Genomic DNA, 26,362 nt, shown 5'->3' on the forward strand with positions numbered 1-26,362 from the left:
ATTAGAATGTGGTTTATCTGTGTAATGATATCATAATTATACATCTTCAACTATTTCCAATATCTGTACAATAGATAAGAATAAAACTAAAATAAAAACAGAATTTAGATCCAGAAAATAACTCATTGGGTTGCATAAAACTTGAATGGAGAGATTTAATGTGTACTATACTTTTCATGATTTTGAGATATCAGAGAGAGAGAGAGATTGTAAAATAAGTGGTTAAAACTATGTTGATAAATAAATATTGAACCCATGTTGGCTCACATCTAGTCAGGAACATCTAACTAAATGTTTACTAAATCCCCAAAGGGAAACACATTTTAAGCCAGCTTGGTGTCTGTGTACAGATTCTGAACTACTACAGTTAAACACGTTCTAACTAGGACGAGAAAACGATTAGGTCAGCAAAGTCTTGAAGGGCACTTTGTATTAGAATTGCTGTTTTATAGCACTTCTGGAAGGGCACAGTCTCATTGTGTAATACTATAGAAGAGGAATTCATTCATGGTGGGGGTAAAAGGAAAAAAAACAAATTCAATCCATTTGACTTTTTTTGAGTAATAAATTTTGTCTGATCCTTGTTCTTGGCACACAGCTATACCTGAAGGTCATATAGTGAGAGAGCTGGAAATGATCACAATAATTCTATAAACAGTGCATTCCTCGGTATTTGTATGTCAGGCTAGGGTTTTCTTTCTCATAACATTGCATCCTGTATTTCAGTCTCTTTTATATCATGTTTGTGCAATGATTATGAAGGAAATCAAAACATGCTAGTCAGCCTTGTTAGTATTAATATGAAATTTTATTTGTGTGTGTAAAGGAAATGTATAAACATTTAAGAAGAAAACACCATTTTCATACCAATTGTTATTCTAGCTGTAGCATCCAGTGAAGTATGTTGGTACTGTTTTGATAAATATGGCCTTATAAAAATAAATTTATGAAGCTATTTAAAAGTATTATGGCTTTCTCTTTTTGGATATGTTTATTGTAGCATTATTCACTCTGTGTGTGTGTGTGTGTGTGTGTATATATATATATATATTCTTATGAATGTATCTGTACAAAGGAAATGAAAGTGCCACTATAGGACTGAATTCTATAGTTAGTACATTTATTATAGAAAATAAAGTGACTAAAAAAACCTTCTTCATAATCCAAAAATCATAGAACAAAATGTGAATTAAGTGCCCTAAATATGAAGCTCCCATAACCAGTGGATTACCTTCCACAGCACGACAGAATAAACAAAGGTTTTTACATTCCTTTTTTGAGCATAGACTGTCTGCTCATACCACTAATTAATCTTCCTGCTTCAATCTATTACCCTTTTAAGATTCACTCTTGCTCCCAACCGAAGTCAATGGCAAAATTCCCATTGACTAGTATGGGAGAAAGAGTGGAGCCTTAATATTCTTTTTGACATCCCACTCTTGTGTACAACAGAGATACTGTTTTGTAATTAACATTTTAATAATCATCATCATCATAATCATAATAAATCCACTACACTTTTTCTTTGAATAACAAATTCACATTGAGCCAAATTCACAAACAAATTCAACATGGTTCCATTGAGGAATAAACTCTCTCAAATTCCATGTGAGATATACAGTTACATTAATCTTTCTGTGCCTAATAACATTATTCCCTTTAAACATACTTATAACATACACCCTTTAAGCATGTTTTTTATCAAGACTGTTACCCTGTTTAAAATAGTTCTAGTTTTATCTGCTAGAACAAATCTTCCCTTGTACAGGAAGGACTCTTGCCAAACCCAAAATCGGGATAATATAGCTGAGGTGAGGCAAGGTGTCATGTCACAGAGGATATGTCTATACAGACTCATGTTAGTGGAGTTCAGGCTAGCATGCTAAAAATAGAAGTGTAGACCTTGCTTTGGCTCATGGGTTCTAAAGTCCACCCCCCTCCCTTGGCTTCTGGAACCTGAGCTCCAGCATGAGCCGGAAAATCCACGTTGCTACTTTTAGCATGTTAGTGCGAGCTCCATAAACACAACTCTGTCCACCCAGGCTACAAGACTTACTCCCAGGGTCTATGTGGACAGAGCCATAAAGGCTCCTTACGTAGTCAAGCCACTTAATCATCGACGCTTAAGTATGACTTTTAAAATGTTCTCTATCTTCACAATCAGCATGACTGATTATGCCTGATGAATTTACTCTATTGTTCCTATAAAATGTAACTAATTGGTCCAAATTCTTCTTTTGGTGTAATAGTACAAGTCAGGAATAGCTTTGGTGACTGAGTATTTCCCGAGCATTAATGAATGTGGAATTAAGCCCAGTGTCTCAGTGACTTCTTAACCAACAAATCCATTTTTTTTTAATTATAAAGTTACTACATTTGTGTTTTCATTTTCTTTATGCTTATTTAATTTCTTTTGGAGCATTTCTTGCCTTTCTCTATACTCTGTGAAGCACAATGCTGCGCGAAACCCCCACTTCTCTAGGGTCTTTCTGAAACTGTCTTACCCTCTAATATTGCTTCCTTTGTGCTGCACTGGCATTTTTGGGATTGGCAGACACTTTTGTACTTGAAGAAGCCATAGTTTTAATTGATCTCTTCTCTTGGCACTAGTACTCAACCAATGCAGATTGACATCTGTTGTGGAAATCAAAGCTGTGTAGTTTTGCTTCTAATAGGGGCATATTTTCTGGCCCAAATAATAAAGAAACGCTACATAGTAGTACTGGCTTGAGTTTGTTCTCGTAACATACTTACGAAAACCTCTGACTATCAATTCACTTTAATTCATCCCCTATGGGCTAATATGACTTTTAAGCCTTCCAGACTGTCACCAGGTGATCTAACAATTTGTGAGCTGTCTTAACTGTGCTGCACAGGTGACGAGTGATATTCTAATAGCTAAAACCTGCTTTTACTAAATGTTTTTAATTTACCTTTTGACATAATGTTGGGCCTTCGTTTGCACCTAGCAAAACCCTCCCCCCCTCCCCCCGCCGCCCAAAGAATACATTATGTGTCACGGAAATTGGCCAGTGTTCATAGCTACATTCTGTTCCTGTGAAATGATTTACAGGCACCATGACAAGAGTTTTGTCTTTTCTATCCGGTAAATCTGCATATTTACAATCTCTTCCATAGACAAGACACCCTGAAATAACTCACCGGGATCTCTACTGCCTTTTTGATGGCTAGACTAGAAAAGTTATCTGGAACATCATCAGGAACCTCATGCATCTCGCTAGAACATCTGTCAGCAAACAATATGCAATGATTTTCTTCCATTCTGTCTGAGCCCAAAACTTCACTTCTCTCTGGTGCCACTGAATGGGTTGGTAATTTTTAAATTTAGCAAAATGTGCTGCTGCTGGCCACAGAAAAGCTACTGAAAGATAGGCTCAGTCTCTAGAACTGTGATGCAAACAGAACTGATCATTCTGTTAGCTGGCCAGAAGCATTAAATCATTCTCTCTCCATCAGTTAACACATAATCAGGTTACCCAATCTTACAAATCATGTGGCAACATCAGTCCAGGTACCCAACCATGTGAGTCAAGGACAGATCCCATGGCTACCTGGAGCTATATGGCCACACAGTTGCTAATTATGAGTGAAGTGATTATCTAATTTTTGCATGTCTTTGTGTCTGGTTTTGGATGGATGAATGAAATACCATGAGTAATGCTGTTCTTGCATTACTTCTGACTGCCTCCAAAGCAAGAAATGCTGAAAATAATCTCAGGAGAAAACCTGATTTTGTAAGATGTCCAGGCAAACAAAGATGTTCAGATAGATTTTGATAAACTCTGGCAATGTATCTCAACCCTTAGAATGTTTATTCACATAGGGCCAATCTCTCAACATATAATGTGTCACCAGAGTGTGGAAGGCAAGGGAAAACCTGCCTCTAAGCACAGAGGGGACCACATTGGGGCACACATTGATACTCCTGAAAAAGCTCAACAGACATTCTATGCTCTTGTGGGAAGCTGTTCTCCTTTCTCCCGTTCCCATCTCCCAGCCTGGCTACTTGAGCTAGACGATGTGCCCAGAATCTGGACCAAAGTGAATATTGGTGCAGGCATAATTAATAAAACCAAGAGTATATACTTTTACTTTGCTTTTAAATTGAAGCATCATATGTACTCTAATGAGAAACCTTTCTGTGGTGTAGCTTATTCCTAGCAAAATTAAATGTTATAAATGCCATTCTCAATTTCTGGGTAGCCTAGGTACAATACTCATTATATATACAATCAGTATTGTATCTAGACTCTCACACTTATGACTACATCGCACCATTTCCTCTGCTCTCTCTCTCACACACATACACACACAAAGTTATCAGTGTGTGTGTGTGTACAGGTACACAATATTTCACAGAATATTTAAATACTTAAAAGTGTAATATCTTTGCTTCTTGGATTGAACAATTTTAATCTGTCAGTTATTTCCTCAGTAGGATGACTTGAAACTGGTAGGCAACGTGTCATGTGGTTAAAGTAAGAGACCCTGTTTTATAATAATACCTTATATACCCCCCAAGCACTAGTTGGATTACATGCCATCCTGTGCTTGAATCACTCACCTTATTTGAACGTTGCTTTCCACATCACCTCCTTCCCATTTATAAGCTATCGTTTCCAAACTATATGAATTATCTGAAAAGTATGCAACCCCTTTGGGGATTGTTTCCTCTCATTTTACTGTCCAAAATAAAGATGCTAAAAGCTAATGTCCAGAACATATATGAAATCAGAAAATGTTTCTGTTACCTCTTTGCCTTCAGTTTCATAAAAACAAAAAGAGAAAAATATCTAAATATCCCAACTGCCAGATATTTTCTTTAGCAGTGTTTGTCACATGCATACTCACAGGGAAATCTATGGCAAAATAGCTTTTTCTCCCACCATAGTAACTCTGGTTGTGCTAATTAATACAGGATTCTGTCACTGAGTATTGTGCTCCCTTTCCTTTCCTTGATCGGTCTGTCTGTCTGTCATTGGCTCTACTGCCTTTAAAAGTTCCTAGTGTGTTTTTGATTGAAGTTCATATAGAGAGAGATAGCTTGGACAGTTAAGATACGTTAGCGGAATGCTCTTCCTTTGCTGTGCCCAGTTTGAAAGAGAACTTCTAGTACAAATTGCTTTACCAACAACACCATGAAACCCATCACTGCCTATGGATGTACACTGCAAGTCCAGAATATCAGCACTCCCCCTATTGTCTTATGCACGTGTGCTATAAATTCTCATATTCCACTGCCATTTCCTGTAGTGTTATATGAGCCTCCGGAATCTTTGTGGCCAGCTGTCATCCACCCTGGCTCAGATTTCATTTAACAGTGGCAGTTCTCCAGGGGAAGCACATGCTTCCATATTTCTAATGTGCTTAACTGTTATCCTCATTTTTATTCATAGTAATTAAGGTGGTTTGCATATTTTTCAAAGTGCAATTCTGAAATGTACCAAATCACATCTCAAGTCACGCTTTTCTTTAAAAATCACTGATGTGATTGCAAAGCACTTACTGCAGATCCTATCTGCAGCACCGGCAGTGTGTACATGCACTTAGAGTATGAGTTGCATTTTATTAATGTAAAAAGATAAATTGCTAAGCCCTAGGAAGGCCACTGGTTAGAATTTCTTTAATTGCTATGGAGACCATATAACGGGACAGCTTGCATAATGAGGTGCTACTCACTGGGCAGATGCCAGTATTTGGCCCTAAGTGGACTGGATGCTTATGTATTTAAATAATTGAACATCTGAAAATACTTCATGGACACTAGGGTTATTGGGTAAGATGTGTAAAACAATCTGCCACCCACTGACAGAAGCGGCACCTTACTCCAAAACTACTAATCGTTGCAGTGTCTGGGTCTAAGCCTATAAATCATGTTATCAATATCATATTAACAATATTTAATTGTACTGGATTAAAAGAAGAGATGATCAAAATTTGGAACTTCCATCAACTTCATTTTGTCCCAAATCAGGACAAAAAGTCAAAATCTCACAATTTTTCGCAAAACATTCCAAAAAAATATTTCATTTTAATCTAACATTTCATTTCAAGAAGGTTGAACCATGTTGTTTCAACTTCGTTATTTTGACTTTTGTATTATAATATAAATGTCAAGAAGAGTAGTCAAAATTAAACGTTACGACCTTATTGAAACAAGAGGTTTCACTAATTTCCTGCAAATAATCAATGGAATAGGTATGTTCTTATGAAACTTTTCAATTTAATCAAATCAGCATTTTCTGACCAGTTCTAGTTAAAAGATAACATTTAGGTCTAGGCCTACAAATTCACAAAATTCAGTTTTTGAGTCAGAAGATCTGCAAAATTCAGGGGTGTTTAGATGTCGGTGATTGTTCATGGTCGACTCTTTCAAAAAAAAAAAAAGGCCTAGTTTTGTGACATGTACTTTGTGCCAGTGCAGGGGAGCAAAGAAGATGTAAGCACGCTGGGTCCAGAGACAAAGAGGTAAGCACATGTTGCCACCATCTTACTCTTAACCACCACTGTAGCAGGTGGGTGGAGTGTGGTCAGGGCTAGATAGGGAATGTGGGTGATGTCTAACCTCTGCCTCTCAACATGTCAGAAAGTGGAAGGTAGCCAGTACAGAGGGCATGGTAATTTGCTGCCTCTCAAAACTGGCAGAAAATTATTGTCCCTGGAACAAGAAAAAAGCTGAGAGGAACTTGAGCTTCAGGGGTGTTTTTGGGGGAAGACATTTGTAAAGTTTCAAAAAGGTTCACTTGTAGAAATGGACATGGAGACTGGAGCGGGGTTATCTGTTTGTTCTGCATTGGTTCACCCATTCTTAGTCCCTAGATGATTGATTTGATGGGAACTGCCAGGGATCAGTGGCTGTGGTGGACATTTTCATTCTTAGCACTAACTAGGCAAGTAGACTTAAACCTATTCAGTCATGTAACTGAAGAAGTTCTGAAACATGACATCATCCTGCAAGTGTGTTGGATGTGTTTGTGGCTCCATGAGATGAACAGCAACATGATGTACTGATGATGAGAGTAAGGGATCAGGAACATTTGATTTTTTTTTTCATAGTGTTCACACTCTTCTTGACAGTTACTCTAAATCATAGACAAGCCACGAGTTTCTAGTAAATGATTATTTTTACAAAGGAGTCTCTGATATACTGCAGAAATGCCCAGAGGTCATATTGCTAGGCACTGTACAAATACACTTGTGTTTCAGTTACCATGGTGTTGTCTTATATTCTAATGTAAATAACATATTTCACTTTTTAGAACATGCCATTTTTCAGTGCTAGTAATTGACGTTTTCTGCATTATTCAGAAACCATAGCATGTGCCCCATCTATTTAGAACCCCAGTAACAATGAAAATCCAGCATTTGTTTCTTTCGCTCAGCATGTATTCTTCATGTCTGAGACCTACCTTCTTTCCTTCTCCTATCTTCCTCTACTACCTCACCTATAGGCTATTTTCTGTAATGCCCCCATGCTATCACCTGAGTGATATTTGAAATCGGCTGTCTTTCAGAGAAGAAGTTTCCATTATTGTCCGTAGTGAGGACAACAGCAATACAGGGGAGAACCTGCATTTTCCCACTGCCACGACTGTAGCAGAGTGTATTTTGGACATGTAATCCCTCCACGTTGGACATTTAATCTTGTTCTGCTTCTTCCACTAATACCTGGTGCTCTGCCACCTGCCCCATCTTTCTTTTCATGTGTAGGCAGCTACTCTTTCCAGGCTCACCTCTAATTGGAGCCACAGAACAGGTGAGGACTGCGTGCAATTTCTTCTTCAAACATACCTTTTAACCCTACCTGGCTGCTGCCTACACTTTCTTTCAATGATTGATGCAGTTTTTGCCACCTCTGTAGGCTGAAGAATGCCCTCCTTTTGGCAGCTTGAGAAAGAACTTCCTCTGTTCTAGCTGAAACCCAGTGCCAGATAACAGAACCAGATCCACAAATTCTAGCACAGCTACCAACCTCCTCCACATTTTGACCATGATGTCTATTCTGTCCAGCTGAAACCTTATTCACTCCTCTCCTGTATTCAGGATGCAGGGCACCAGCCAGACACATCCCCTCTCTCCTCCGCCATAAGCCAGATGTGATCAATCAAGGCTTCATTGGACCGGCCAGGCTAACCTGATGTTCCAGCCAGCAGGAAGGGGGCCACCTGGTAAGCTGATTGTCCTCTTTTAGGCATCCTTAGGCTCTTCTTCAGCTGTCCTGTGGTTTGGGGGTTTTTGTTTGTTGGGTTTTTTTATTATTATTATTTTTATTTTTCCTGCTCTTTTTGCAATTTTATAGCTAGCAAAGTGCTTCTACTGGAGCATTTTTGTTCTAGATACTCTTTTAACCTTTTCAGTCCTGTCTTCATCCTATCTCTGTTGTGTTGGCTTCTCCACCACCCCCACAGATAAAAGTATCCAGCCAATCGTCAGGGAATCCATATACCCAAATGGAGGGCTCACTTCCACAGCATCATATCCCTCCAGAGAGAGCCTTTTTTTTCCACATGATGTATCAGTCACAATGACACAATTTATTTCAGAATATTTATGTGAACATGAACCAGTACAAGCAAATATGAAAGGAGAGCAATAAAGGAAGGGATAATATTGTATATGTACAGCATGCCATTATGCATACATGATCATAAAAGGCTTTTACTTCACTTATTCATAATTTATGATTTGTGCTGCTAGCAACATAATGTTGACAAGGAGTCAGTTATGTTTCATTTTATAAATCAAACTAATTAAGAACCAGATGCAATCTAAGTGAAAAAGATCTGAGGTCAGTGTTGAGCACCATATGCACTACAATGGAAAACATTGCAAATTTTTCTGCTGCAGTGTTTGCCAGATCCAATCGTTTAATATAGTTTTCTTTCTTTTTCCAATAATTATTTCATTAACTTGTCAATAGAAATATGGTAAAGTAAGTAACGGTGGCATCATTTTAAAACAGCACATAAGGGGGAAAAAAAAGATTAAGAAAACAAATCAGAAAAACGAAAAAAAAGGGCCAGGCAATCACCATGAAAGAATAAATTCATTTTAGCAAAGAAAATCTGGAATGTGGATACAAGACCAAGTAGACACATAGAGATAAGAACAAATTAAAGCTTCAGTCTGACATAATTTCAGCTAAACGATATGGTAAAAAAAGAAAAAGAAAAAATGAAAAATGGCATATTAAACCTGTAACGCTCGACACACTCAAGGGACCTCAGGCCTTGATGGTAGCAAGTGTGCTAATTTCACATCCAGGAGCATCCCAGCAATAAAGGAATCCAAAGCTGGATCCCTCTGAAATTTTAGACATTTTCTCAGATATACAGCAATGTCTTGATTGTATGTAGGATCTCAAAGTGTTTTACAAACATAAATTAATGAAGCCTCAGCACATACAGGATAATTTGATGAGAGGACTTAATGTTTCCTTCATCATGTTTATTTTCGGTATCACTTCAGTTTCAGGTATCACTTCTCTTTAATGGGGGGCCAACATGTAGTCAAACATAGCAGCAATATTGTAGCTCTTCACCAAAACTTCCACAGTACACACAGACTATTAAACTATATTCTACCCCCCAACCCTACGTGCACACATTTCCTCCCGTTTTGTCATTTTAATATAAGCATTAACCATGATTAAAATAAAGAAAGTGACTGAAAGAAAACCAGAGAAAAATAAACCTTAACATTAACAGGAGTTTCGAGAGATGATTCCTCTTTCTTATCTGGCAACATCTGCTTGGACACTTGTAGGTTTGTCCGTGTTTCAGATCTTTGTGTATCCTGACAGTATCTTTCTGATGTCTAAACCAATGAACTTATCTATAAATAAGCACACTTTAGTAACAGTAACTCTTCGTGTCCTCCTTTTCCATCCCTGTTACAAATTGCTTGAGTGTCCTGTCACATGTTGGGTTCGGCTGTGGATGGGGAAACGCTAAGACTTATAATATAAATTGTCTTTCAATAATAAGGACAGTGGGCCATATTCTCCTCGGAAACAGTGTGGGAACTGTTTGGTTGGGGCTTAGAATCAGTGTATTTGAGGGGAAAACTTTTCACAGTCTGTTCCTCACCATTATTTGTCAGGTTTGCCAGTCTCATTTGGTTGTTGTGCATGGTGGAGTATTTCTACTCTAACATCTGATGGTTTGCACCAGAAGTATAAGGTGTTTATGAAGGGGGAATGTTCTTCCAAGAAGATGATTGCTGGATCTCTCCAATTGTAGCTTTACAATGTTCACAATGTACTGGATCACCGCATCTCATTCAGAACTCAACCTATGTGGGAGCAAAAGAAACTATTCCCCCACAACTTACACAGGTTGTTGCTTCCTGCCTGGAATCATGTATATAAGCAGAGTGGCTATCTTTGCCTTGACTTCTTTTACCAAATGTACATCGGAACACTTGAACATATTTTTCCAGATTTTCAGGAGATGGTCTTCTGCAACATGTAGCTTAGATGCCTCTGTCAGAATATAAGACACTTCTGGTTTCTTATTTGGAATTAACCCCTCCAAGTTTTCTGCACTCAAAAATCAGGTCCCTCAGTAGAGGTGCTCATGGACAATATGCTTTCTATCCATGTTAGGGATATTTTGTTAAGTGGCATTTATTCACTGAGTAAAAGGAATAATGTCTCAGAAGTGGAGGTGCTGGTAGGAGAGGAAATTGCCATTGATGTTTGTCCCTAAGCTGGTCACAGGTCAGGAAAAACATGATATTTTAAAAAATGTTCCCTACCCTCTCCCCAGCCTCATTATTGGCTGGGGGTCTGTGTGCATGTGTTTGGTTTTGTAGTTCTGAGCAGCTAATTGGCAATTATGGCATGAGTCCATTTTTAGTTTTGCATTTAATTTTGTAAGGGTTCCGCATACCTGCTCTGTTTTAATCATCCTCCAATGGCTGTCAGGAAGAATATCAATTAATTCATCCACCCCTCAGTTGTATTTTTTTTCTCTTCTAACCATTGGGTCTCAGTAGATGAGAATTAACTGATATTCCCACTGCCTGAAGTTATAGTACAGTTAAACAGATAAATACACCTCTTTTAGGGAGAGAATCAAGTTTGCAGACAACATACAGTGTAAAGCAGGGATTTATATTTGTCGATTCGCTAACAAAAATATTTCTCTTCCTAAAAGTTCTCTCTTATTTGGAATTTAGTATTTGATATTTGGAAATACCCTCAATCTGGAGCCTTAAGGGACCCACTAAACAAGAGACCCAAAATATAATATTCAGAATGCCAGAGGAAGATCTGGCTGTCATATTTTGAATTGAGCTGATAGGAAAAGGGATGCAAGACTGAGTTCTGCAGGAGTTTCAATGAGAATACTACCTTGTGTCGCTTATAACCATCTCAGTAAAATCAGCAAGATCGTAGGCCATTGGGTGCGGTGATACAGAAGGTCCAGGGAGCAGTGGGACAGTGATAGAGGGTAGATAAATAAGCTCCAGGCTAATTAAGATGTGGTTCCATATAGGCTAGAGAGGGTTGCTACAGGTTAATTGGAGCACCTGTAGTCAATTAAGGCCCTGTCAGAAAACTAATAAAAAAACCCTGCTTCAGGCAGTCACGGGGTGTGAAGAAGGAGAGAGGAGTGGAGTTTGGAGGTGTGTTGCTGAGACCTGAAAGACCAGAGAACCAAAAGAAGGGAGACCCTGCCCCAGCAGGCCAGGGAGACTCCCTCCCCTGGGGTCAAGAATCGAGAGTAACCCTACCCAAGGGGGAAGAGAGGAAGAAACTTGCCGGGGTTGAGAGGGGCTGGGGCTCAGAGTGAGGTGCAAACACAGACCCCTCCCTTGCTTCCCTTCTCTACCACCTTCCCGGGCTACTAGCGGTGCCCTCGGTGCCCAAGAGCAGGGGAAAAGGATAGTGTCTTAGCCCCCTCACCAAGAAAAGTGGGGGACTCACCGTACCAACATTGGCCATTTTGTCACAGTGCTTATAGAATTTTCAGGTTGTTCAAGAGAAAAATCAGGTGGTCACTTGAGCAATCTTTGCTGATATTTGCACATTTAGGCAGATTTATGCCTGTCCCACACATGGAAGCTGGTTATTTTTTTTTCTTAGGATATAATTAATGCCTTGGTGGTTTTATATGGTTTTCACCTAAAACCAGGTAGAATTTGATGATTTTGTTTGAGTTTCTCTTGGGGATTTTGATTCAACCTAACCCCAAATTCAAAGCAAAATATAGGAGGTGGGAACTCATAAGAACTGAAATCAAAATGTTTTGTTGTAAACTGCCATACCTAAGTTTCCCTCTAAGGATCCTAGGTACAACAACAATACAAATAATAAACAACAATAATCTTTGATGTAGCCATTTTCTAACTATTTTCCTTCCTATAACTGACAGGAAAGTCATTCCAGCATCACTTTAAACCTTAGCAAGCCTCACTCCAAAGGATGTCCTTGCAATTATGGAACTGGACTGAGATTTAGAGTGTCTTTCCCTAGAAATAGTACAAGCTTTGGATAAGTCACTTAATCATTGTGTCAGGTTTCAGAGTAGCAGCCGTGTTAGTCTGTATCCACAAAAAGAAAAGGAGTGCTTATTTGTTAGTCTCTAAGGTGCCACAAGTACTCCTTTTCTTTAATCATTGTGTGTGTGTCATTTCCCTGTATATACTATGGGGATAATACTCATCTCCCAGAGGGCTGTACGGGTACATTTTTTTCATGTGTGCTTAGTGCTCAGATGATGGTGGAGACCATAACAGCTTATAAATCAATACAAGTTGTGATTTTTCATAAGAGCCACAAAGGAAATCCTCATAAAAATAAATAAGTAAATGCGTCTAGGTCTCAACCAAGTGAAATACATGGAGGGACTAGTCTCACGAAATACTGTTGCTCCTGCTGGTGGGTACCATACCAGCAGGTTCCTCAATTCCTTGTTCATCTGGATACAATCTTTGTGCTGATCTCTAGTATTAAAAAATAAAGGAGGGTAATTGGGGATGGATACCACACTTCAGATCTCACTCTGCATCTTCTTAGTCTATTCCAGAAGTGGTACTAGTCCCATTTCTCTAGTAACATCTCAATTTTTTAAATCAGTAAAGATTCCAGTTGATTTTTTTCATGAAAAATCCACCCTCTTATTTTATGCTTCTCTCATGACTGTCTCCTGGCACACAGGAAGCTACCAGCAAATATGCCTTTCCGTTTGGTGGTGGTGTTGTTCAGAATTCAATGGACTTCAGAAGAAGTTCCTTCAGAAAACTTTGTATAAAGAATTCTTGCACTCATCTTGTTCTGGGATTCCTTTAAACTGGCCTTGTGATCTTCTGTTTCATCCAGTAAGGAAGCTAACATCTTTCTCAGAGTACCTAACATTCTCCTTCAGAATTTCTCATGCTATTCCAAGTTTATTTCCCTCTACTCTTCTGATTAACTGCTTAGCTATTTCAGCCTTCTTGCAGTGATCAAAATTATTTGTTGGATTATTGTTAAAATCTTCTCATGTCCCCAATCTCAGCCAATAGAATCACTCGAGATTCTTATTCCTTTTAATATTTTTACTATGTCCATCTCACGTTGTATTATCTCAGCTACTGTCTGTACTGTTACGGATTCTTCATCCATGAATTACAGATGATAGAGGGAGCAAATCCAGAGGGGCAAGCAAGATATGGCTATCAGTAACACTGGTGCAAGCTGTGCCCCAGAGATTGAGACCATGTATTCAGAAGAGCAACTGCAAAAATCTACTTAATTGCCATAAGCAATTGAGGCATCTCACTGGCCAATTGTGTGCACAAATCTAAAATTCTGGGCAATTCTGGAAAAGGGACAATTTACCCAGAAGCCACAAAATCAACGTAGTGAGACCCCTTAGGAAAGAGGCAGTGGGAAGGATTCCATATTTGATTTCTGCCTCACGTGTTTTTGGCTTGGTACAAAAGTGATTCATAACAAACTAACTAACTAAATAGGCTTTTTGTTTCCTCTCACACACAAATGAATTGTATCTGCCAAGTGTTTCAATTTTTGCAAAACTGTTGAGCACTTTATCTGCCAGTTTTGACAGTGGTGCAAATTAGTTTGCATGCCTATAGCATTTACATGGCTTAGTCATCAGGTTTGAAATAACTCTTCTGCCCAGAAGCAAAGTGTCATATGCTGACAACCCTTCACCTTTCCAAGCTAGATATGTTGGGAACTATGACTTTTACTGTGTGTGGGTCTTCAGTTATGACCTTTGTCCACACTGCGCTTACATTAAGGAGTTGATATTCACAGGACAGTGCATGTGCATATGTACACCTGCTTTGACATATACTATCCTAAATGCATGTGCAAGCTGCGGCTATCTATAGCTATCTAGGTGGTAATACATGCAGAAAATGGGTGCCTGTATGCATTTTCCTTTTGAAACTGGGTTCCAGAATATCCCATGGCACTTTATACAGGAATAAGAACAACAGTGAACTATTATTATTTATAATGTGCACACTAAAATCCTTTATAAAATAGTTACTGGATTGCCGGTGCCCAGGGGCCACTTTATACACCTCAATATTTCAGACTTTAAAAATTTAAAAGCAAATATAACCCCTGCTGTCACTAGTTTACAGTATGGATTACATTTACAAATATATGTAAGGGCACATTTTTGCAGTCACACCCACACTTTATTCTCACTGAAGTCCAATGGAATTTTGCATCTTGACAGACTGCGGGATCAGACACGGTCAAAACCACAGCACAATGTTTGAGTTGCGGCAGCTCCAAGGAAATTTCAAGTGACAATTTTTTTTCCCCTTAAAGTGTCTCAGATAATTTAAGCCACATTTAGCTTGGACTGATCTTCGGCAAAGACTATGCATGCTAAAAATTTTCTCATAGCAAGTTACAGCTGAGTTATAAACCCCTGAAAATAAGAATGTGTAATGGAAGTGCTGACAGAACCTGTATTACAACAGTACCAACAGGCACTTTGCTGATAAATTCTAGTCAGTTTTTATAGTCAGGTGGCCACTTTCTGCCACTATCTCAAAGTGCACATTATAAGAATTAATGGTTTGGCAATACTAAAATACTATGGCCTCCATTTGCCCTTTTAAATGTTCTAATAGAAATTTGATATGGTTGATATGGTTGATCCCAGGTCAGCTGTAGTGGAGTGCTATACGATCTGTTGGTAAATCTTTTAAAATTCCAGATGTGTGTAGAGTCAGCATCTGTGTGAATAAGGGTATGTCTACACTGCAAAGAAAAACCCACAGCGCCAAGTCTCAGAACCTGGGTCAATTGGCTCAGGATGCAGAGCTAAAAATAGCAGTGGAGACATTCTTTCTCAGGCTGGAGCCCAGGCTCTGAAACCCGGTTGGGGGGAACAGTCTCAGAGTCTGGGCTCTTCTGAGTAGGTACATCTACCCTGCTATTTTTAGCTCCATAGCCTGAGCCCGGAAAGGCCCAAAGACTTGGTGACACAGGTTTTTCTTTGCAGTGTAGACATACCCGTAGAGTCATCTCAGCATTGACAGTGAGATGCTAAGTTATTTGTGCTAACATTTGATTAATGCCAATATAAAAGAAACTCCTGATCCTTAAGTTCCCCATACGCACTTTTTTTACAAATAGATATATTTTAAATTCTCTCTGCTTTTATTTTATTTTTTTCATAGCATGGGGTTCATTGTTTTTTAGTTCAGTTTGGTTTTTAGAAAGCAAGAGTAATTTCATAGTTTCTCATGGTTTTGATTTAAGCTAAGAAATCCTTCCCAGAACATGTGCGAAAATAGCTTGGGTGAGGGAAGGAGATGGGGCTAGGGAAGGGATTCTTGAAACTCATCCTTTGTTTAATGAAAGGTTCATGAATTTCATTGAACCTGCGTGAGAGAAAGATATATATATATAATATATGTGTGTGTGTATACTAAAACCCATGTCATCTGAGGCTGAGCATTGAAAGATTCTCTCAATTGAAACTTTCAAAATGATTTAGGGGGGTTAGATGCATATCTTCCATTATTTTCAATGTCTAAATTTCACATGCCAATGCCTGTTGCACAGTCATCAATACTATGAAATTTCAATCTATTTTAAGTAAAATTCAGGTTGCAAGGCCCTCTGGATGGGGTTATTAGCTTTTTATTTGCCCCCATAGCACCTGGCTCAAATTTGGCAAATATAAATACTAATTAATTGGAAGTTCAATGACTCCAGGTCAGAATATAGCCACTAGTTTCACCAAAGAATTTTAAAATAATGACCAATGGAGTACGTTATTACTTTTTGAAACTTTTGATTAAATGAACAACATAATCAAATTAAATATAATATATAGATGCTGAAAATGATCCATTAGACGATGCAAATTACCATGTTAATAATGTATGTTTAATGCTAAGCACATCTGACAACCATTTCATCTCTTTTCCATACTAGAGCTTGGCATCTTGCATTAATTCTCATAGTTTACAGCTGCAACGTTCAACACACGTGATATGTGGAGATGTGATCCGAATGAAATGTTCAACATGTCAAAACAATATGATTACAAATAAAAAAGGTGTCTGGCTAACTGAGTACACTGGGCAAAACTGAGGAGCCAAATTTTGTGCTAATTTAATGACTCTTGCAATTCCATTGGTCTGAATCCAATTTCCATTTACAAGGGTATAAATCAGAAGAAGCTCCACTGGAGTCTGTGTGAGTGAGATCAGACTCAGGCTATTGACTGTAAAGAAGTTGTACAGGAGGCAATTCAGTGAAAATTGTGGTAATTCATACACACAAAATTTTATGTGGCCAGGGATGTTCCACTTGCAGCTTGGAGTCCTCTTGGTTCAGCTGAAGTCTGCTACATCCTTTCTTAAGAAAAACACATAAGTGGCAATTAATACTGAGAAAACACACAGAAATTACAGGGAAGACCAAAATCCAAGGGTCACTGAAATTAATGGAGTCACTCCAGATTTCCAACAGTGTAACTGAGAGCAGAAATTGACCCTAAATCTGTTAGTATCCCAGGTGACTATTCTGCCATTTCAGATAAAGACAAAGTGTGCTGAAGACACAAAAGAGACTCTTATTTTTAGCAGTGATTTTTTTTTAAAACCAGGCAACTATGGAATAGAGAAATAACAGAAACAAGGTTACAATATACAGAGGGATAGCTCAGTGATTTGAGCATTGGCCTACTAAACCCGGGGTTGTGAGTTCAATCCTTGAGGGGGCCATTTAGGGATCTGGGAAAAAAATTGGGGATTGGTCCTGCTTTGAGCAGGGGGTTGGACTAGATGACCTCCTGAGGTCCCTTCCAACCCTGATATTCTATGATTCTATGATAAGAACTTCAGGTGAAAACCTGACCCCATTGAAGTCAATAGGAGTTTAGAGAGGAAGGATGTTCCAGTGGCTAGAGCACTAACTTGGATGGTGTTCAGTTCCTACTCTACCCCAGACTTCCTGTGTGACCCTGGGCAAGTCACTCTGCCTCAATTCCCCATCTGTAATTGGGATGGTAGCATTTTCCTCCCTCACATGGGGTGTTGGGAAGATAAATCAGTTCAAGACTGCATGGTGATGGGGACCATATAGGTACATGAGATAGATCTGGAAACCAAAGCTGCTGTCCTCTGTACCTCCCTATTCCTCGGCATACATAGTTGCATGTAAGTTAAAAAAAAAAAGTAGAGATTCTGCATCTGAATTATTGACTTGTTTCTTCATCTTTCTGTTAAAGATAAAACAAATACAGTCTCATACTGTCAGTACAAAGTTTCTGTATGATCACCTCATAGACAAAGCAGTTTCTATCCAGCTTTTAAAGGGTTAGCAGACCCAAATGTATAATATAATAGTTGCCACTAGACTAGAAATGACCATACAAGTATGTATGATTACAGCTCTGCTGGACTAAAGGTCACAGGAAAGTTTTAGAATACTTAAGGGACAATTATCTAAAATTCTGACTTTTCCAAAGGCATAGAACTAGAAATTATTCAGACAATTATTTAAAGTTCACATTTTTCAAAAGGGAGGAAAAAATGTCCATTCCTTCACCTTGGCATTGTTTGCCTCTATTTTTTATTACTTAAATAATCCCTTTTTATGTCAGTGCTGCACTAGAGCAGAATAAACATTATTGTTTTTCATTTCTGAGGAATTTTAACTTATAAGAATGATAACAATAAACCAGAAAATAGTTTGTTCATTATTTTGAAATTCTTCGTGGTGCACTTTAATCTCAGCATAGGAATAGATACTCTGTAAACACATTAGACTCATTATCCACCAGTTGATCCAGTGGTTAATTTATGTTATAAACAAGTATTATTTAAGCTGTTGGCAGAGAACCATAAATTTAGGGATGTACAAGATTTATGAAATTATCCAGTGAATCTCCCCATCTGTGCAATATTGTTCTCTCTGCTAGGTTCTCTGGTATTTTATTCAGTATTTTAAATGATTCAAGACATTTAGGTCTTCCATACTTCTCTTGGAAGGCTATTTCCCCAGACTAATAGAGTTCACAATTAGGAAGTTACATTGTGTATGTCCACCATCTATGATGTGACTTAAATTATACTCCACAGCCATGTGTCAGCATGACATGTGACATAATAGGATGTAAATGACATAATTTGATCAGCCAGCTAAAATTGTACAGTGCAATTTTTTTTCTTCGTATCTGGTATCTACTATCAAATTTGATAGCAGCTATCAATCTGTTTTTTTTCAGAAGATACATCATAAATGTTGGCTCTCATGAAAAGCAGATCATTTTGAAATATCCATGAATGTTTCTGTGCCTGTAAGCTTAGTTATCATAGATCACCCAAAAAGTAGCATAAAAACTACATAATTTAGTTTCAGATTATTTTAGTAAGCCTTCTGGTTCAATGGGACATTTTTATCTTTATTGTATAGATTATGCAAAGGCTTTACTCAAGCAATATTGTGCTTGTGATCAGCATGACTTCGTTTTGTTTTTACTAAAATATCCTTTTTCAAAGCAGACCTTGCATGTGAACCTACCTGCTGTATGGTGTTATATATGTGTGATGCACCAGGTAGTTTAGAATGGGTGGGGTAATATCTTTTATTGGACCAACTTGGACTAGTTGATGAGAGAGACAAGCTAGGGCAGAGCAGGAACTGAACTCAGGTCTCCCACAGAAGTTGGTCCAATATAAGTTATTACTTCCCCCCACCTTGTCTCACTAATATCCCAGGACTGACACATCTACAAGTACATGGCATACAACTAGGTATTCCAAAGCATTCAATTTGCTCTAGAAAAAAAAAATGCTGTATCTCCTCTCCCACAATGAAATTAATCACATGTTCACTTACTCATATGGTTTGCAATGGTAACTTGCATCATCAAAAGTAGTCCTGTTCTGTGTTCCCCTTTTACAACGGTTTAAATGTGTGACACTAAAGAACATCGTTAAGTAAAAGAACCACAGATGTATCTTTCAGCAGTGTAAATAAAATCCTTTCAGGAGCAATGAACTAGTGTCTGTGCCTTGTATGCTAGCATAGTCTGGGATTCCTAGACCAGTTTTACAACGCAGGGCTAGCCTTATGATTAAGGCTAAGATTTTGTCATGGTTATTTTTAGTAAAAGTCATGGACAGGTCATGGGCAATAAACAAAAATTAACAGAAGTTGTGACCTACCTGTGACTTTTGCTACTGCGGCTCCATGGTTTCCCCTGCCACCCTGGTGGGTGGGAGCTGCAGGGTTCCTCCCCCACACACACCCCCATGCCCACAAGGCTGTCCCTGGTGGCTGGAACCCTGAGGAGGGCCCCCTAAGGAGGCTGTCGCCTGTCACTGGAACCCTGCAGGTAGACCCTGAAGAGGCTGTCTCCCATCACTGGACACCAGTAGGGGTAACCTGAGGAGGCTGTCGCCCTTCTGGATCCCTGCCTGGCCCCACTGGCTTCCAGCTCCAGTCCAATAGACCTAGGCGCTGAAGCAGAAAATGACAGGGAGGTCTCTGGAAGTCATGTTTTCCATGACTTCCATGACATAAACGTAGCCTTACCTAGGATTTCTGTTTCCTGTTACATTGTGAGTAGTGAAGGGGCTGGGCTTTGAGTTAGCTCCTAAATTCCTGATGCTAGAAAAGAGATTGATCTTTTTCTCTGAGTCTGCTAGAACCAGAAAAAGGAAATGCGTTCCTGAACAGCTGAGCTCACAGAGGGTTCCCAAATGTACAGGACTGTGAGAGTGACTTGTTTGGTGTGTACTTAATTTTGGTCCTGCCTCTACAAATAAAAATTTACAGTTTTGGGGTTCACTGATTTTTTTATTGTCACTGTGATTGTGTTAACATAGAGGAATACAAGAAAGTAAGGTAGTCTTAACAATGAGGAGTCCTTGTGGCACCTTAGAGACTAACAAATGTATTTGGGCATAAGCTTTTGTGGGATATAACCCTCTTCATCAGATGCATGGAGTGGAAAATACAGGAAGGAGGCATAAATATACAGCACATGAAAAGATGGGAGTTGCCTTACGAAGTGGGGGCCATCTTTTCACATGTGTATATTTATACCTGCTTCCTGTATTTTCCACTCCATGCATTTGATGAGGTGGGTTATATTCCACAAAAGCTTATGCCCAAATACATTTGTTAGTCTCTAAGGTGCCACAAGAACTCCTTGTTGTTTTTACTGATACAGACTAACACGGCTACCCCTCTGAAGGTAGTCTTGTGATTAAGGCAATAGAGTGGGACTGAAGAGCTCTGGGTTCAATCCCTGGGTCTATAGCAGCCTTACTGTGTGAGCTTAGAAAAGTCATTTAATCTCTCTTTGCCTCATTTTCCATACTGTAAAATAGGGATAATAATCCTTCTTTCCTCCCGCTCTGTATCTATCTTGTGTATTAGACTCCCTTAAAACCCCAACTTAACACTGTCAGATCTCCAATGCAGAGACGGTCTCTTACTGTGTATGTACAGTGTGTAGAACAATGAGGCACCAAGTGTTCATTTGTTATTATTATTGTATTACTATAGTGCCTAGGAGCCCAAATCAAGGAGCCGGGACCTCATTGTGCTAGGTGCTGTACAAACAGAGAGAAAAAAGATGGTCTCTGCCTCAAAGAGCTAACAATCTAAGTTAGAGTTCTTTCAATGTGCATGTATTGGGGGTTGGCTGGGGTCTCTACCTTTTGAAAATTTGACCATAATTGTCAATCAGCAAGTTAATACATGAACAAGGTATTGCTAGGTGATCTGAAGACATTGACTTATCATAGTTAATAGTAGTAAGGAGGCATAATGGATTAATAGTCATGTGGATTAAAGTGAATTAATAGTCATGTAAAGAGCTGAAATGTTCTCCAAGCATTTGTCTGGTATTTTCCCCCTCTATAGACTTATATTTGGCTACCAAATGTATGACTTTCATTTCTTTGATTCTGTGCTTGTTTTGTGAGAGTTCCCATTCCAACTTACTTACTGATGACTTTATTATTAAATGCTTTAAAACTCTCCAGGAGAACTCCTATCACTTATGGAACGAGATAAAAATGAATGAAATGTCCTCGTATTTTCACTTCTAAAATGCACGGAACATCTTAATAAGAATATCGTTACTGCTGTCCATATTATCCGACAGGGTTCTTTGTATTATGGAGAAACTGCTTTTTAGCTCTCCAAAGTGTATATAAAAAGCCACCTATGATGATAGTATTTATTCAAACCCTGTACAATACATATTAGCTCCAATAAATGTGAAGAAATACACAGCTCTACAGTGCTGAGGTTTCCAGCTGTAAAATTTCCAATTAAAAACTCTTTCTTCGTGTAAGTAATATATCCAGCATAGATAATAATTTCTACCACAAAGTCTTTAATACCATTAATGATTTGATCTTTCTGAGAGCACTGTAAAAGGGAGAGAAAGAGAGAGACAGAAAAAAAGCTAGGAAGGTGGAAGCTTACCCAGCAGGAAAATCTACTGATCTGTAAATAGAGTGTGTCAAGGAATTAAAGAAGCAAGATGAAGTGCATGCACAAAGTTACACTTGAATGTAAACTGACTGCTGGTGTTACTTTCTTCAAACGCTTAAAAATTGTAAATCGCATTTTCTGTATGCGTCTTTCCATTTTGAGGACCAGCTTTTTTATTTTCACATGCAGGTTAATCAAGGTTGGTGCCAGTGTCACAAAGCCCACTCATGTCTACTATGTCACTTTTATGTACATATGTTTTGGGTTAGCATTTTGCTTAATAAAATCAACACACTTTGACATGAACATGGCTTTTTACTTTGAAACTTTTGGGCATTGTGATAACACTTTTCGCTTGCCCTTGTACCATTTCATCCAGCGATCTCAGAACAGCTCAGTGAGAGCTGAGGGTTCATGGAAGCCTTCAGGAAGCACTCAGCCCTGTGCAGGAACAAGTTCTAAGTGGTGCTTTTACATGCCATTTGGGTCTAGAAATCACACTAGCCATCTTACAAGTACTGGCACCATTGTCACTTCTTGGTTTCAGTTGTGCTGGAAATATTTCCACAGCTGTCTATTTTATGGGAATTTGGCAAATCCACTTGTAGACAAAACTTGTAAGTACAGAGACAGCCACAACGCTAATTTTTAAATATTTTCAGTGAACTGCTTTTGAATCATTAGAAAGATCATGTTCAAGCTTTGCACATATTGTGGATTGGGGTTGGTCCTTGTTTCATGATAGTAGGAGCGGCAGCAACTGGCATAAATAAAGTTGCACACTATCCAATCTATCCTCCTGCGTTTTAGTCCCTTGTAATTTTTGAAACTTTCATAATTTTGGCTGAGATATTCTAAGATTGGTATCCATCCAAAATTGTGGATATTTTTGTGTGTGTGTGGAAGTCTGAGCAAGAATGATTCAGCCAGTTTTGAGCACAAGGAGAGTGAAAGGGGGGAAACATCGTAAAAACTCCAAGAAAAACATAAGGTGCACAAATGAAATCAAAACAATGTGATTCCATAGGATGTCAGATTTATTTGACATTGCCAAACTATTTATCAAAATGATGCTTTCACTAAACAACACAATCAGCATATGCTTAATATTTCATTGTTCCAGGACTCCCATTTTTGTGCCTCCACTGAAGTACATTGTATTGAGACATGCCAAGAAACTGAAACTCATTCTCAGACTTAAATTACCAATTTTGTGTTTGGTTAAAATAAATGGCCAAAGCCAAATTCTGCTCTGAGTTACAAAAAACATAATTATTGGAGTAAATAACAGCAGAATTTTGCTTGAATCACGACAAATTTCTTGACCACTATGCTGACTGAGCTACCAGAGGCCTAATTCTTCACTCCAGACTCATATCACACCATTCTCCAGGCCTCAGGATAAAATGCATCTCCTGTTCCCTCCCCAGTGAACAACTGATATTTAAAGAAACTTGGGTATTCCAATGAACTCCATCAATGTCCTATAGTTCATAGCAGAATTCAGCAGCAAGGGTGTTTGTCACTGTGACTACTATGGATGTTCATGGATTCTCTGAACAGTGTGTCTGAATCCTCTGTGCATCCATGAACCTCAGTTTTGAATATCTCTGCTTCTGTCAGCTTCAGTCAGAGCTTTATTAATACATGGAGGGTTTTGGGTTTTTTTTTGTCCCCCACTTTATGTAATTTTCTTTGTTTTATGATAAAAGTAGTGTGAATAAATAAATAACATGGACTGCGCTATAATGAAGGATCAGCAGGTTAATTAGAGAGATGAGTGGAGAGTGATCATCCTCTACCCTGCTGAGCATCTGCTGCCAAGTTAATTCATGCAGCAGCATTGGTGTCTGTTCCTGGAGGAGCTGCCTGCTGCTTTTGCAGCTACAAGTACTATAAAGAAAGGGTCCACAGGGAGGGGAAAGCAAATCAGATAAATTGAATTTATTAGTAATCAGCTGGTGTGATTTATTTGCAAGTTTCAAGTTTTAGGAACTAAATAAAAGGCAAGCTGGGGGCTGTTGCTTTTCATGTACAGGCCATATTTCCAGCAGCACTAGGTGACATTTTCTTCTTCTTTTACTTTGAGGTGGCAAATTAGAGGCTGTTGTTAACATGATTCCCACAGCAGCAGTTAGCAGCTTCTATCTATTGTCAAAACAATTTTCTTAATGTCACCCTCTGCTTTTTTCCTGAGGACAGGTTCAGGTTACCACTGTGGGCACATCTGATTGATCCCCACCCGTGTGTCTCCTCGATATCTACATCACCATATTTAAGGTTAATTATCATTTAGCTCAACAGTAGTCTTCTTCTAGCTCACAAAGCTCTCTCTCTCTCTCTCCTCTTTTTGTCTACTGTCTCATCTTATATCACGTTGGTACCTACAGGCCAGCCAGGTTTAGCTCACATGGTGCTAGGTGCTAGCTGTATAAATATGTAGTAAATGACAGTCACTGCCCAAAGAGCAAGTTTAGTCCTCTCTTTTCCCCTTCTTCTGGGCCAAATTACTCATACTGAGTAGTACCTTACTCGGTGAGAAGTAGTCCTCTTGAAATCAATAGGACTATTTGCAAGGTAACATACCACCCAGCATGAGCAAGGGTGGAAAAAATGGGTCCTTCATTGTCCCCATCCCAGTTCTCCTCCATCCCATTTTCTCCAGTCCTTTTCCCATGTGTTTTCCCCAATTCTCCCCCCCACACACACTTTGCCCTTCCACTTTAGCCCCGTGGCATCCAATTCCTCCCTCTTACATTGCTCTCCAGTTCTTCCTCTCTTCCCCCTCTCTGGCCCTCCCAGTAGACATTGTTCCATCCCCTCTTCCTTGTGCTGTAACTGAAAGATCTGTTGTCATCGCATTGTTTGTAAACATCTTTAAACATACATGAATCCCCTCTTCATGCAATGGCAGCTGCCGTTTTTGTATTATTCTTGTGAGTCAGTGTTCTTTCTCATGGAAGTTTCAGTGGAGCCACCTAGTGGCTGAATGATTTAGATGCACTCTTGTGTGTGAAAGGGTAATAGGGGAAGGGCAGCATGGGAGAAGTAGCTATTTATGAAGCTCATTGTGCAAGCAGGGCCCAGTAAAGAGAATATCTCTTTGCACAGCCTGTCCTTTTTGTTCATGACTCATCTGAATCTGCCTGTTCTACACCCTCAACATGTGACACTGGGCTGAATAGGAATAGAGTGACTGCGTCAGAAAGAAGGGGGAGCTGCAAACAAAAAATATATATTTTTGTTTTATGTCAAAGCCGGTGTCTGACCCTTCCTGTCTGTAATGGGGAGAGGAGGAGGAGGCCAGGAATGGAATGCAAGGAGCCTTCCCAAGGGGGCTTTGTGCTCAACCAGCATAAAGACTGTGCACTCACAGTAGTGCTACCCTTTCCAAAGGGTACAGGCTGGGCCAGGTTTAGCAGAGTTGGCTAGTCACAGAGGCAAGTGGTTTCTTTGTGGGAGGGTCTCTGGAACTGGAAATCATTGTATGTGTTTAAGGCACAAGCCCCTCTGGAGCTCCCAATAGGAAAATGACCCCATGCATGATGCTATCCCATGCAGGACTATGTCTTAGATACAAGATAGCGAGAGGGTAGGGATTGAGCCCAAGACATTCAGCTGCTTTTTTTTTTTTTTTTTTTTTTTTTAAATCATGTCTGGAGAAAGAAGAGAGAATAGGAACAATGTGAACAAAACAACCATATATGGTCCTGCTCCTTGAGAACTATATGCAGTCCCATGGACTTCAACACAGGGGTGTGGTTCTCAGTGGAGAACTGGGATTTAGTTTTGTTTTACTAAATAAAAGGATTATGGATCTAACTCATGCTTAAACCTCTTTAAATGGTCATTGCAAAAAAAAAAAAGTACAGAAATGTGTTAAAAAAAAATCTCACCAAAATAGTGACTGGGACTAGGAAGGAGAAAACACAACTTGCTGAACGTGCCCTGCTAGGATATTCCAAGATTATTCCTACAAAAGAAATTAGGTTAATTTAAAAAAAAACCTTAAATAAACTAAACTACAGCATAATTTTAGTAATGTCGCTTTTTTTCTTTATATTTGGATGCTTGATACCATGCAATTCCGCTGGTGAGTGTGTATGAGATAGGAGGGAGATTTTGTTACTATATGTGCATTTCAGTGTCACCTCTGACATTTTTAACCAGTGTAAAGAAGTGCAGTTTGTGCTTCATTCTGAAGATATACTAATCATTGATTCCATACACATATATCTTCTCCATTACATCAGAGTGGCACACAGAATAAGGGGTATAATTAAGGAGTTTGATGCTGTTTGGATTGTCTAAATCCTTGAGAACTCACACCTGAAATTTAGCTTTAATAAACAGGCATGCTTTCTATAATTCCAAAAAGGACATGAGAAAGGA

At 38.9% G+C, this 26,362-nt stretch overlaps 1 protein-coding gene across 1 annotated transcript in view; it reads left to right on the plus strand.

Moving 5' to 3' along the window:
* The window catches only part of CDH8 (cadherin 8), a 190,378-nt gene that overhangs the window by 157,212 nt on the left and 6,804 nt on the right, over nt 1-26,362 (plus strand). The gene's annotated exons all lie outside the window — the stretch shown is intronic.

The sequence above is a fragment of the Lepidochelys olivacea genome, assembly GCF_965140295.1.
Source record: "Lepidochelys olivacea isolate rLepOli2 genome assembly, chromosome: 12".
NCBI classification, from domain to species: Eukaryota; Metazoa; Chordata; order Testudines; family Cheloniidae; genus Lepidochelys; species Lepidochelys olivacea.